Source organism: Pongo pygmaeus, chromosome 12 (genome assembly GCF_028885625.2).
Source record: "Pongo pygmaeus isolate AG05252 chromosome 12, NHGRI_mPonPyg2-v2.0_pri, whole genome shotgun sequence".
Classification (NCBI taxonomy): domain Eukaryota; kingdom Metazoa; phylum Chordata; class Mammalia; order Primates; family Hominidae; genus Pongo; species Pongo pygmaeus.
The window spans coordinates 92557738-92564441 of record NC_072385.2 but is presented as its reverse complement, the minus strand read 5'-3'; positions in this window follow the sequence as shown (position 1 = coordinate 92564441).

Here is a 6704-nt window from a genome sequence, read left to right as displayed (position 1 = left end):
GTGAAGTCTACTTCATTGTAAAAATACAGTTAAAATAAGCGTTACTAAATTAGAGCACTATCCCAAACAAGTCTCAGACAATGAAATTTTAGCTGCTGAAAATGACACATATTATTATTTTGTATAACCAGACCCCTTCTTCCTCACTATCAAAGTTGTGTGAGTTGGAGTCACTTATTGCCTGTTGCCTCAAAACTATTTTTATTAGCTTTCTATCACCCCATTAAATGACAGTCCAGTTAAATTTGATATTGCTGTAATAATTTTTTATCATGCTGGCAACTTGATTTATTGCTTTATTCTTTGTTATTACATTTTCCATACTTTATTGTAAAAATAATAAAACAACATTCTGGACAGGTGTTACTAAATTTTAAATGACATCTTTCTTTGCTTTCACAGAAATGATTTAAATGGCAACATTTATTTTTTGATTGCTTATGAAAAAGCATTTTTTCCTTTTCTTCGTAACTAAAGGAGAATTTGTGGATCATAAACAAGTTTTTCTTATTTTTCCTCTTTCCTATTACCTACCTTCTCTCTTTTCATCTGATTGTTCTACTTCCTCCCTCAAGGCACTTTCAACCCACAAAGTTCTAAGGCAATATTTTCTATTTATGATAAATTTAATGCTGATTTGCCCTCAAGCACTTGACACAGATAATTTGCTTTATATCATAAGGTTTGAATAAGAGAGTTTATATATTCAGTATTTATTGAGTATCCACCATATGAAAGGTAATGGTGGATGATTAAACAAGGAGAGTAGAAAATAGATTAAAGCAATGGTTGGCATATAAGGGAAAACATCTGCTATGCTTCTTTCTATTAAGAGCTACATGAGATATCAAAATAAGAATTGAAAGTCAGTATTTGAAAGTTTGGTTATCTCTTAGTGCTGGTTTTACAAGAATATCTACTTTAGCTATATATAATGTCATATATATATATATATGGATAGAGGCAGCTCACTGAGCCTCTGCAAGGATTCAAGACTTTTTAAGACTAGAGATTCCAGTTCCTAGATTAGACTGCAGGCTACTCCAGTGGAGACCTTCCAGCAGCCACCTCCAAGCTCAAACCCTGGGACTCCCAAAGCCAGCTCCAGCCATAGGATGCTCTGACAGCCAGACTTCTCTTCATCATAACTTGTATCTTCCCAGATAAATTCTACCCAGCATCCTTTTTCTCACATCACTGTCTCCTGAATCAGACTCTTATGTGCATTTGTCTAATTGAAAGAGCCTTGGACCTTTTTCTAAAATCTGTTTTGAAGGACATTATGAAAAGAAGGGCTTCTAGCTTGTGTAGGCAGGATGTCTAATGTACCAAATTCCTCTAATGCATGATTAGTGTTCAAAAGATGTCAAGCCAAGCACAAATATTTAAATAGCCACTGGAGATCCCAAAACACACTTTCGAGAGCATGCTTAAAGAACTTATTGGCCAGGTGCAGTGGTTCGTACCTGTAATCCCAATGCTTTGGGATGCTGAGATGGGAGGATCACTTGAGGCTAGGAGTTCAAGACCAGCCTGGGCAACATAGTGAGATCTCACTTCTACAAAAAAAAAATAAATAAAAACTAATTTAATATCAATATTGTGACTAAATAATATCACAAACCTGTCACCTAGCAATCACATAAAAAGCAATTAGTGATGAGAGATAATTTTTAATCAAGGAAGAAAATAATACCATCTAAGAAAAAAATAACTTCAGGAAAGGAAGAGGGAGCCAAGATAAAGTAGGGCCAGTACAGAATACTTTGTCAAAACGTTTTTTTTTTCTGCCACAGAAATATCGAGCATATTGTTTGGTCATAATGCCTTAACCTCTTCTTAGTGAAATGCATTCAAGTAAAACTTTAGGTTATATATCAGAAAACTTGACTTCACTTCTGTAATGGAATTCTCTGGGAAGAAATCATTAACCTGATTGGCATTTGCTTTATAGTTCATGATTTCGGGAATTTGAGGTGTGTCTGAAAACACAAGCCATTTTCAACACATATCCAAGTGTGCCACACAGCTCTTTACTACCTGTCAACAGTTTTACATAAAGGAAGCAAGGCTAAGGTTTCTTTTAATTGCTGCTGCAAAGTGACTAGGCATTGAATATATTCTATTCAGCAGTGGGAACTAAAAACCTTGTCAAAATCATGCTGTTTTGGAGACAGGCTGAATGACTTCCACAGCATCAACAAAAGCCACAGCATGAGGGCAGCGGATCTACTGTGCTTAAGAAAGCCCAATCCATCTGACCTGGGAGATGCCATAAAGACCTTTCATCCCCTGGTAGTCACTGGATATGTTGGCATGGCATGCTGATCCCCTCCATAACACTTATCAAAGGGGGTCCAAGTAGGCACTCTGCTGGCGTAGTTTCTAAATACTGCAGGAAGCAGAGTACAAAATAAAAAACAAACAAAAAACAGCGCTATAGCATGGATAGAAGCAAGGAAACAAAGGAAAAAGCACATTTGAGAAATTTGTGATTTTAAACCACCATCATTACAACTACAGTTTGACTTTGCTATGAATTAATGTTTGCTCATAAGCTTTTATCTTTTCTTCTACTGCCGACATTCTATTATTCTCTTTTTGATGGTTGATATTTGTCATGAAAAGTTCTCAGAAAGCAATATAAAGGATTTTGTCCTAATTGTTATTTTTTTTAAACCAGGATTTCACCAGTCTTATTATCAACATAGATGTCAGCAAAGCAGGTCAGAATCAGCATGGACTTAGCTTGGTAAGATTTTTGTTTTTATTCTATTTAGATATATAAAGCCAGGAGTAGGGTTTGAAACCTGGCTCTGCTGCCTTTTTATTCTATTTTTAGTGTATGCTTTGTCTTTCTGAGCTTCAGTTTCCCCAACTACTTAATGGAAACAAACAAAATAAAATAAGAAGTTAGTGTACAAGGCTGTTGTCAGTATTAAATAGGGAAATAATTCTGAAGGCGCCAATGGTAATGCTTGAAACAGCGTAATGAGTCAGCAACCATCAGCTAGATCTAGGTGCATTTCATTATGGAATCTGCATAAATAGCAAACATAATATGTATTGAAATTAGAAAACTCCATCGAACTGTACTTCTCACATAAGCCAAAAGTATATTTTAAATTTTTTATTCCCATGTTGCATTTTCTGTTTGAAAATCAATTTTCTATTTGAAACTGAGTGGCCATTATCTTTTTACTACATTCTCTGGGCCTTCACCATAATATGCATAGTAGAGTTGAATTTAAATGAATTCTGATTTCAATCACATTCAAAAGGACTTTCATGAAGGATCATTTTGAATATGTATGATAGAAACATTCTAAGAAGAACATATATCCCTTTTTTAGGTGGGAATTCTCATTATGCTTTAAATTATTTTTAAAATATATATGATACACAGTTATATAATGTGTTTTGCTATTCTTGAGCTGGTAATATAATGAAGATCTGTATAAAATTTTATTCATCATATGGCAAAACAATTTCATTGGAGAAGGAAGGAATAATGATTTCTGAGAGGTTTTAGTTTGACTTCTGACAGTTCTAAAGCTCCCGGTAATAACGAACGATTGCTAGTTTAAATATTGAATTAATGCTTAAGGATAATGTTTGCCAAATGAAAACTTAAGTGACTGAAATGAATTGAGTTTCTTCTGACTAATTTTTGTCCATTGTCAGTTAAGATGTGAATCTGTAGACCTGAATGCCTGTTGAGATAAAATGGTCATGAGCACTCACACCAAGACAGAGATAAGCTGCGTGCCACGGGCTGAAATCTATTACGTAATTACATTTTTTAACATAAAATATTCATGTTACTTCAATTAAATATTATGTTTGTCATTTTCATTTTCCTGCACTATTTTTGCCTTCTGTTTCCATTTTCATTGTAGGTTTGACATGAAAATTAAATAGCTACTGATTTATGCAGTAAGAGTGGCATCATTTTAGCAGTAGGAGAAACAAGGTCTATGGTGTTTGATATGAAACTTACAAATAGACGACGAAGCTGGAATATTGATTTTTCAAAGGGTAAATAAAAAATGGAATCAGGAACTCTGAGCAAGATGATAAGAGCTGGGCTTCAAAAAATATTTAAATCAAAAAAGATTGAAGCTGAAGAAAGCCTGTATTACATCTAGTCCAGCGGTCAGCTAACCTTTTTTGTTAAGGGCTAGATAATAAAACTGATGGCCTTGTAGGCCATATGGTCTCTGTCACAACTCCTCAACTCTGCCATTGTAGAGGAAAAACAGCCATAAACAATGTATCAGTGAATAAATGTGGCTGTGTTCTAATAAAAGTGTGTTTACAAAAACAAGTGGTAGACCACATTTGGCCTGTGAGCTACAGTTTGTGGACTCTTGGTCTAATCTGCTCTATTTTAGAAGAGGAAAATCACGTTCAGAGGAATTACGTGACTTATTTAACCAAAATCCCTAAAAACAGTATCAGAGCTCAAGTTGCAGCCAACCTTCCATGTATAATCACCTATTTTTTTCTCTTACATCATTGTTACATAAATGAGCCAAAAATTGCCTCTGTGTATTGGCCCCCTATGTTGTTTATTCCTTCATTGTAGGCTGAGAGCTGTTAGCTCAAAAGCCTACTGGCATGAGATTCAAATTTTTGCACATTTAGCGTTTTAAAAATAGCTTAAATAAGCAAATGTTTTGCCTTACAGAGACTGCTTTGTATAGCCCAGGAACCTTACCCAACAATTGTTACCTGTTGATAAAATAGGTCTTTTCAGTGGAAAGGCCCCAGAGCACTGCTACCTTTCAGAGTCCTCTGAACCATAGACTTCCTGCTTCCTTAAATATCACCAGGACATTTAAGCCCGTCCTCAGATTCCTCTCTCCTATAGGAGTTATCTTACCTCTCTGAGCCACCTCCATTTCTGAGTAGCAGACCCCTACACCTCAGCCTCTGGAAACATTCCTTCTGAAAGCAACTCCCCCTACTTGTCAACCTGCCAGGCATTGCCCAATAGAGCTTGGTGTGCTAAAGCCTGTCATTGTCATATTTTCACCTTGGCCAGCCCCTAAGTCCTTCAAACCCCTATAATCTTGATTCATATAAAGCAAACAAAACAAGAAAACAAAAACATTTAAATTATCTTTAGATTTTTTAAAAATTTCCCCAATAGACTTTTTTTTAACTAAGGGAGATTATTTCTATATTTTGCTATAAATTAAAAATAAATACTAGTTGAGTAGATTAGGATTAGCGTTCAGAAAATTTTCATTCCTCATGACCACCATTACGTAGGATGACTATACTTCCTATCACATCTACTTAGAGCTTAGTCATGTGGCTTGCTTTGGTCGATAGAATGTTAGTACAGGTAACATGAACAGAGGCTTGAAACATGCTTGCACAATTTAGCCAGATATTTTGACTCCTGCCTTTCACCATGAAAGGAACATACCTTGGGCAGTCACTGGGTAAGAAGTCTGAGACTAATAGATAGAACTGGACCTAAACCTAACAGAGCACAGCCTAGATCACCTGAATCAAAACTAACCCACCAATGGTTGGATAGTGAACAGATGTTTATGGTTGAATGCCACAATCTTTTGTGGTTATATATTATGAAACGTTATTATATCAATAGCTAACTGCATAAAAATTGCTACGAAGAAGTATAGTGCTACTATAACAAAAATCTAAAACATATGTTATTGACTTGAGACCGTAGAGAGGTGAAGAAACATAGAAAGTTGAAAAATAGTGACTCATGTTACATGGTGGTGAAATATTTGGTAAAAGTGCTACCTAAAATAATCCGAAAACAGGAAATGTACCCAATACTTTCTAAAATCGGATGATGAGGCTTTGAAAGCATGTTGAAAGTGTGAGGTTTGAGAGGCTGGCTACAGCTTGTTGCATTTGTTAAAGTGATCCAAAAAAGTGATGAAGATCAGAATAATATTGACTGACAAGATAATTTAGAAGGAAAATAAAGAGCTTATAAATTTCAGTGTCACAATATGAAAGTGTTTTTCACAAAATCAAGGGCATGTCACTTAAACATAGCTACAGGGAAAAGACCAAACCCAGGATACAAACAGTAAGAAATGGGCTCAAGGTAAAGACCAAATCAAGAGCGTGGCTGCAACTCCATCTGTTAACACTCTTGGAAATATTTAGTTAGTGTCTAGTAGACCTTTCTCCTAGACGTAAATGCACTCAGAAAGATTAAATACCTGTTACTCAGAAACTTGCACCCAAGTCACCTGAAATTAAGTATATAGAGAGTTTTATCTATAAAAGATTTATGGAGGTGGCTTTTGCCAAAGAAATTGATCAATATTTGAAAAAGAGATGTACTAGCGAAAGCACTGCCAACCAGGTCTAAAAAACCAAAATGTTTGAGATTCAAAAATATATCTGGTTCTCAATGTTGTAAAGGAAGGGAACAGATTGGAAAGTCATTTTTGGCTGCCAAAAAGGTCATACTTTTCCATTTTAACTCTGCAGATGTGGCCAAGGAGGATAATGGAAAAGGAAGTACATCCCAAAAGTGGGGTCAAGAGCTAGAGAGAGCACTGGACTTGGGTACCATCCTCAGGTAGCAAAACTAGAGCTAGTTAAGGCTTATCCCTGGGGCAGGAGGAACTGGCAGCATCTTCACAGTGGAATTTCAGAATTCATATGGTCATCTGGCTCCTATGTGTGTCCCACTTTTCATCATT